The sequence below is a fragment of the Lycorma delicatula genome, chromosome 9 (genome assembly GCF_047948215.1).
Source record: "Lycorma delicatula isolate Av1 chromosome 9, ASM4794821v1, whole genome shotgun sequence".
NCBI lineage: Eukaryota > Metazoa > Arthropoda > Insecta > Hemiptera > Fulgoridae > Lycorma > Lycorma delicatula.
In genome coordinates this window covers 102,496,908-102,505,683 of record NC_134463.1, presented here as the reverse complement: position 1 = coordinate 102,505,683, position 8,776 = coordinate 102,496,908, and positions in this window count along the sequence as shown.

The following is an 8,776-nucleotide window of genomic DNA, read 5'->3' as shown; positions in this document are numbered from 1 at the left end:
TATATAAATAGTTAAGAAACGTTTTTCAGAAAATCAACTCCCACCTCTTAAAACTGAAGTATACGGTTTTTGTCCTTTTGTTCTATCTCCCTTCGGTTTAAATATTTTACAAAAGATTTTTTCAAGTTTACACTTCATATATAGAGATCTCAATAAATATCTATTTTTTTTTCTTTTAAATTATAGACTCCGGAATTAAATGCAGAAAAGTTTTTTGAAATTTTATCAGATTAAGAAAACTTTTAGCAGCCTTTTTTTTTTTTTTTTGAAGGGATGTGACAGTTTGAAAAAACTTTAATAAAATTGTTCCTAAAATTCAGTCCCCGCCTCTAAAAAATATATATTTTGTTTTTCGGCTCTTATTATTAATAGCCGGGAAAGTCATGCAAATCTTTACCGGCTTATATGTACATTCGTCTGAAATGTTTACTTATTTATTAATTTTAATGAATAATGCACCCTAATAATTTATAATTCAATTCATTTTGAGTAAGTAACGTAATAATAATAATAAATGGAATCGTCTCTGTCATCTTTTTAATTTGTGATATTAAGTTATTTCTTCGTCATTTAAATATATATTTTACCGCTGTTGTATTCATTGTTAAGAGTTCGTGGTAATAAATAATAAAACATGAAGATAGATCGGGTCAATTCTTCATTTTGTCTGTCGAAATAGGGCAGGAAGTTTGAGAGATTTATATCACAGAGGGACGTTTTCTCTAAGTTTTAAAAAAAAAATATTTATTATATTTTTTAACCGATAAAAAAATTTAGATGTCATCCAAGTGTTGTTTTTTTTTTTTCACGTTACAGTGAATTTTGTTTTGTTATTAATACATCGTTCTTGTTATTGTTATTATTAATGGCGTAGTAATCTGCCGGTAGTTTTGTTCCTCGTGGGTACGCTTTTAGAATCGATACGAAACGTATGTTTGTGTCGGTTCATTCGTTGTCCGTACGTATATTTTGTTAGGTAGTCATTCTACTGTACGGTATATGTTATAGTATCGTTCCCCGCTCACATGGGATACAATCGTGCATCATTTCCTCTACCTTCTTTACCGGTTTACTACGTCCCTCCATCACCATTCTAATAATTACCCTTGCCACCCCCCCGTTTTTCTATCTACATTCTCTTGTTCACTTTTACTATCCCCACTTATTTTCTCGATGTTTTTGGTCTCGTTTTTTATCTTTCATCTTTCAATAACATTTGTTGCTAACTTGGCCTTAATTATATATTATAAGTCTGTAACGTATAACGTGAATTTTTTTCTATAAAAATTAATTGAATGTATGTTACTTGTTATACAAAGGTTTTTAGATGGTATTTAAGAAAAGCGAAACGAATGTTTTTAGAACATCAATATTGCTTTAAAATTAGCGTACCTAGCCGATGGGAAATTATATTATATTTAATGTAACGAATGTTATTACCAAATTTTATTTTTCGCGTCGATTAAATTCATTTAGTTTGCTTCGTCGTGATTTAAAAAATGGCGTATTAAGTTTGAAATACCTCATTTTGTTTATTATTATTTTTTAATTATCTTTTCTCCATTTTAAATTTATAGACCCTTACTGTTATTTTATGAAAATTTATCTTGGATTTTAAAGTGTAAAAAAAAACCTTTTATGCTTCATATTATATATAATTATTGTTTGTTTTTACCTGTAGAATTCATAATTTTGATATTTTCTTCTTAGATAACCTATCGTATGAGAGTTTTCTTAGTTTTATTGTAAATTAAACCAATAAATTATATAAAAAATTAATTTTCTATGTAAAATAAAGATTTCATTTAAAAAAAAAACTATTGCCTTTAAAGTATATCTGATATGCAATAGAAACTAGTCATAGAGTTGATCTATAATAGTAATGATTTTCTCTTTACCCGGTCCCTTCGGTGATCAGAATAACAGTAAAAGTGAATATCACCTGTATTTTTAGGAACGGCTATGAGTTACTTACTTCTGGCTCGGTTGTTACCCGTAACGGTTTATATATGCACTTAAGTAGTTTTTTTTAATTTTATACATTAAATAATATAGTATTTTAACCGTATTTAAAAACAACATAAAACGATTATTATCGTGTACTAATAAATTTATAATTTACATTTTTAAATTTAACCATCATTATTTGAAAAGCAACAATCTTTATCCTGTTTTTACTTCCTTGTACGAAGTAAAGGAAGTATTGTGATCACGAAAAACTTCGGTTTGCAGATATCAATGGAAATATCCATTTTAACCAACCGTGAATATATTTTTACTACTTTCGAGTTGAATTCTGTACGTACCTATGTCTCGCATAACTCAAAAATGATTAGCCGTAATATGTTGAATTATTGGATTTAGGCTGTTGTAACATCTAGTTGTGCTTCTCCCCTTTTGATTGCAATCGACTGGACTAAAAGTGCCCAAAAAAGCCCAAAATCCAAAAATTGGATTTTTGGGATTTTATATATATATATACTTTTTCTTAACTACTTTTACTTTATTCCTTTTTTTTTAACTGCAGTAATAAGCCCTCATCGAGAGATTTTCAACGATATACATAAGTGGTGCTTATTTTCATCGGTTCCAGAGTTATAGCCAAATGAAATTTTAATTAATGAAATATTTTGTTCTCATAAGGGGAAGCCACATCGGTTTGAATCCGACTTCATTTCCTTTCTTTTTTAATTCAAATATATGAATTTATTAATAATTATTAACTTCTGATTTAAAAAAAAAAAAACTTTTATTACAAATAATAATTCAATAATTACAATTTTTTAAAAAATGAAAAAATATCAGAAGTTATTAATGAAATAAAATTTTATATACTCTTCATTTTAAAAACATGTGTATATGTAATTTAATAGCCGAACAAGGAAGTCATGGTAACTACATCAGATTTTTTTAAAATTATAACATTTCAATTAACTCTTGGTTTTTTGATTATGTGGTATATCTTTTATAAATATGAAAAATACTAGAAAGTTTTATCGGATTAAATTCTAAAAGTCTATTTTTCTCCTTACTTTTCTTGCTTTATTTTTGTTAAGGCAACAATAAATGTTCATCAATATCTTAATTGATATTAACATTTTAATGTAATTATGATTTTTTTTTAATTTTATGTAGTCAGACCCAATTAAAAAGTTATTGTTTATTTCTCAAAATTGGTCCAAATGTACATAATGTTATAATTATATATATATATATATATATATATATGTCGGAGAGGCGAGGAGATTTGTCAGAGATTCAACGTTTTGTGTTTCACTCATTTTTATTATTACAAGTGGAGAATATATAAGATTACAATAAAGTTCAATTAATAAAAATGAGTAGATAACTCGTACAATGAAATAATTACAAATGATAATTATCACTTATCAATAACTCAGTAGTACACTAATTATAATATAAGATTAATTCAATTTAGAATTCAAATAATATTAAAACAACTTGCGATAGACCGAGGCTAGGGAAATAACGAATTCGCGATCACCAGGACGTCTGTTCGATCTGGGTTCCAAAGCAAGACTACCTTTTCTCAATATTCTCAAATAATATGCCTACTGCATATTTCCTTTTCCTTATTAATTTTATGATACCCCTATCGTCCTGGGATCCCGACTACGTTGACAACCATGTGCCTACCTAGGCCTAAGCCTACCGCAATAAAACAATTTAAACCTTATTTTACAAAATATTACAAGTAATAGTACATTTCTTAAAACTACTAAAAATACAGATATTCTAAAGAATATTCTCATCGTTTTGTCGGAAGATACTCCACTGTACTTTATTCTCCGACATATATATATATATAATATTAGTATAGCATAATTAAATGTCCTTCATTTAAGTAATACTTTATATTGTGTGGAATGTTTTTTTCACAACTTAAATTTGAATAATAAAGATTTATTTAGTTTTTTATTAATTCAACCAAAGTAATGGGACAAGTAAAATCAATAAAAATCCAAATTTATGGTTTAAAAACGAAATTAATATTTATTTTTTATATTTGGAATTTTTTTGCATTAATACTACGTATTATGATTATTAGTATAAACAGTTGTGTTACTAAGTTGAAAAAATTGTAGGCCTAAACATTTTTGTTTCTATTTTATTTAAACCTGATCTTTCACTGAATATTTTTTTTTTAATATGGTATGTAAACCTCAATGTTAAGTATACAATAAATGGAAAGTCTTTGATGTATAAAATTTGTTATGTTCATTAAGCATTTCTACTTATTATTATTATTATTAATTGAATTTGTTTTTTATTTCTTGTTATATTTGTAATTTTAAGGTCTGATACATATTAAATGTATCCATTTTTACTTTTTAAATCTCTTTACGTTATTTTATTCGATAGCGTACAGTCTCCATTACATTGTTTTCAATACTGAATTAATACAACATAAATGAATACAATACTTACCAGAATTATGATGTAATACCTTGAATAATGCGACATTACATGAAGCCGATTCATCGTTAAGGTTAGATTGTTGTTAGTTAGGTTATGTCTACCCGATGCTTGTTTTGGGGCTGCCACAACGTTGTATACTGGGTGGTGGGGATGGTAGATGTACGGTTGTAAACGAGTGAGGAGGCCAGGTGCCCTGCCTGGCAGCCGCACGCCCGCCATGCAACTCGGCCTTCTTCATCTTTGTCTGTCGTATATGTAATATCGCTCATCGTATCTATACTTCCATCTCTTTTGCTCTCCGGTTTTATCCGCCGTATCTCGTTCCTTACTCCTCGTATCCCCTCTGATCAGACCGTCTTTCTCTATCCTGTCGGTACAATTATTTCAATAACGTTTTGTTGTCGGGACTATACTAGGCTTTTAGGACCCGGCCGTCTATTTTACCGTTATATCTGACTCCAGGCATAGTACCCTACATAGTCTTTCTTATATCTTCGATTCTTCAAGACGCTAACGCTTTATTCTTCACTCTTTTAAAACAACAATGAAGATCGTTTGATCGGAATAATCTTTTTTTTCGTGAAATGGCTTACAATCTGCAATCAAAAAGCGTTATTATGTTATAATCTTGTTTATAATGTTTGTTTTTTTCATTTATCATTAAGGATAACTTAACTTTTTTTAGTTTATATTATTTTCATTTGTTTTTTAAATAAAAATGTAGTGCTCCATTTGTGAAAATATTTGTGAATATATTTATATTTGTGAAAGTGCTCCATTTATTCTAAATATGTAGATTGTTTTGTTATAAATATATAGATTGTATTATTATGTGTACATACAGTGCAAAAATATGGAGTGTGAAAATTATTTATAGGTTTGCATGAAGATTGTGATCATGAACGTGGGATTATTTTTCCATCGCATTGTGTTCATTGTTTGTGATTTTCCTGTAAAAAAAAAATTATTTATGTTATTATTATAGAACACTGATATATTTTTTCTCTACCTAAAAAAATAAATTTCTTTAGACTAAGGAATTATTGAAAAACAAATATTTGAAATAAGCGAAAAATTTGCATGAAACTTATTGTTGATACATTTTTTGTCGAACGGTTTTAAAATTATTTAGCTTGTATTTAATGAAAATTCTTTGCGCTAGCTCTTCCGTTAATTAAATTAAATCTCTTTGATATTAAACTATATAAAATTAACCGTAACAAATTTTCCGTGGTTTTACCGTGTTTTCGAAATTTTTTAACTAATTTCAATCAAATTAACTATATTTTATTGTTTTTTCTTTCTTAAGTCAGGATTAAAGTTTTAATCCTGAAAATAAAAAAATTCCCCTAGGTTATAAACGTAGAATAAAATTATTTTTTTAATTAATATTTTATCCGTTATTGTACTACTCATTTTATATCTTCACTGCCCCGAAATTTTGCAATTTTTTTTTCAAGTTCGATTATCCGTAATGTTTTATATATTAATGTGTGTTCATTTTTAATAACACATTTCCGTATTGATTAAAATAAATCTGTAATAATTGGTGTTATTTTTTAGTTTATATATATATATATATATAATAATAATAATAAAAACACCGGGTTCCTTAATTTTTTTTTACGGCAAACATTATTGCCATATATATGGTTTTTTTTATAAAAAAGATTGCTACCATCTTTATGTTGTTTGTTTTATTTAGATAGGCTTATACTTATTAGCTTGCATTACGTAAGTGACGCGCGCGTGATTTCTCTGTCAAGGTCAATGCGTTATGTTCTCCCGTTTTTCTCGTTTCTTAATATTCTCTTCCTATTATCCTCTTTTGTTCGGTACTAATAACGTTATGTATACATATTTATTCATTATTAACACACCCGTTCTTTTTTTTTTTTCGGTAGGTTCATTCATGAACAGATTACATTTATAAAATTTTATTACTTCTTCCGGCATTTTTATTGCTCGTTTTATAACTTATTATTGTTTATTTTATCTTTTGTTGATTGTATTATTATTGCGCTTTTAAAATTCCATTCCGTATTATTATTGCTGTTAAATAATATTATACTGTTTAACTTTGCTCGATAGACTATATTATGTGTTCATACTGTTAATTAATTTTTATTGTTGTTTATTTATAATTTTAGGGAACAAACCGGATTCAATTTCCTTCAGGGTTTTTTTTTTTATAAATAGGATGATAAAACAGTAATTTTACCTTTTCAATAGAAGTATTTTTATGAGATTAAAATGCTTAATTATTAGATTTGTTAAAGTTCTGTAGCAGAAATTAATTCTATTAATAATTGTTGTAGGCTTTAGGTAAAATAGAGAGTTTATTATTATTAATTCAGGCTAATTTATCTTATTGAAAGTTAATGTGGTTTTTTTTAAATCAGCCGTTTCTTGAAATATTTAATTTTTTCAATTTTTAGGTAAAATATTGAAGTCCTAAAACGGTTAGCATATGAATTAAGAAAACAAATTGTTCGGCTATTCATAATCTTTAATACACGCGCGCGAACGCGCACACACACATATATTATTGTATAACGTTAATTCTTGTTAATTTCTTTAAAAAATACATAAATTTAGTAATACATTAAAATATTAAAAAATAAAGAATTTTTTGTGTGTTAAAAGTCGACGGTAAGCCAACTATTTGTAGGACAAACAATGTAAGTTTTTCAAATTTGGAATATTGTAAATTATGTGGGTTGTTATTTGAAATTAGAGGTTTTATAAAGTACTGGATAAAGTAAAAATATTGAAGTTAAAACGATCAGAATAGAAAGGAATTGAGAACCGCTTCAAACCAACCGTGTAAACGATTTTTATGAAAAATAAGAAATAATTTTTTCGGTATCAAAGTTTCAGCAACTTTGGATGATTCAGATTTTTTTCACAATTAGGGCGGGTAACTTTTTATAGAATTCTGAGAAGGGGATATCAAAGTTTATAAATTTTTTGTTGTTTAATGTAGAATGATTTAAGATATAAAATGATACAACAGGCAAAATACTTAATTTCCTTTTAATTATGAAAAATATCCTTAGCTCTCGATTACTTATATTTTTTTCTCAAAATTTGGATAGAGATTAAAATCTATGACATCTAATCGCATTAAATCTATGACTGATAATTTATTCTCAGAAAAATGATGTTTTTTTAAAAGAAATGTATTATTTTTATTTCTACATAATTTCATTAGTATTGAAAGATTTTATCTTCGGTAACATTAAAATAATTTTGTTGTCGCTATTGAGTTACAAGTATGTTAGTTAAAAAATTTGAAAGAGACTCGTAGATATTTAATTTTTTCCAAGGATTTTTGTATTTTTATGTATTCAGCGTTTACTATTATTATGAATAGCAGGAATCATATTTACATGCAGACTCGTGATTTTTATATATCAGGGAGGGTTTTGTATTTAATTTTATCGTAAATATTATTCGATTGAAGTACCTTTGATTCGATTTAACGTCGATTGAAGTACCTTTTTAACTGTAATTATAAGTAACATTAAATGATACGATTTAACCCTTTAAATCTTCTTCCTTATTATTACAAATATTTTTTGTTTACAATATTATTTATATAAATTTAATTCGTCTGTTACATTAAAAACGTTTTTTATAAGATATTTTTTATGATTGAGTTTTGTTTGTCCAGATGTACGGCGTTTTGGCGTTATGGATGCAGGTAAACAAAATAATTTGTTTTTATTTAGATTGATAACATTCTGTAAAGTAAATTCTTCTTAGTATTTTTTTTTTTTTTTTTTAATTCTGTTAATATGTATTTACATTATTAAAAATATTAAATAACTTAAGTAGTCGTCTATCTCAGATTAAAATGATTATTTAATTCAAATAAACTTATGTCTTTTCAAAAAAAAAATAATAATAATAAAATATGTGTTACTATTTTTTTCACAGTTTTAATTTCAAATTTTGTTATAGCTAGGTAACGGGATTGGGAAATCATATTTTATTTTAATGACAATGATAAATTGATTGAGGTATTTTAAAATTGTAATAAATTTCATAAATTGTAGTTTTTACAATAATGTTGTTGAACAGTATTTTTCTACTTCCGTATAGTATTAGAGAGGCTATGTTTGCGTTTGAGTTATTTTCTTGTTTCCATATTCACTTTACTAACTATCGGTCTTGTAAATCAATAACCTAACCTAAACTCTAGTAGCCTAATATAATTTATTACATTTTCTATCCGCTGTGGACTCTTCGTTAACGATTTAAATTGTAGACTATATATATATATATATATATATATATATATATATATATACACACACACAACTCACACATC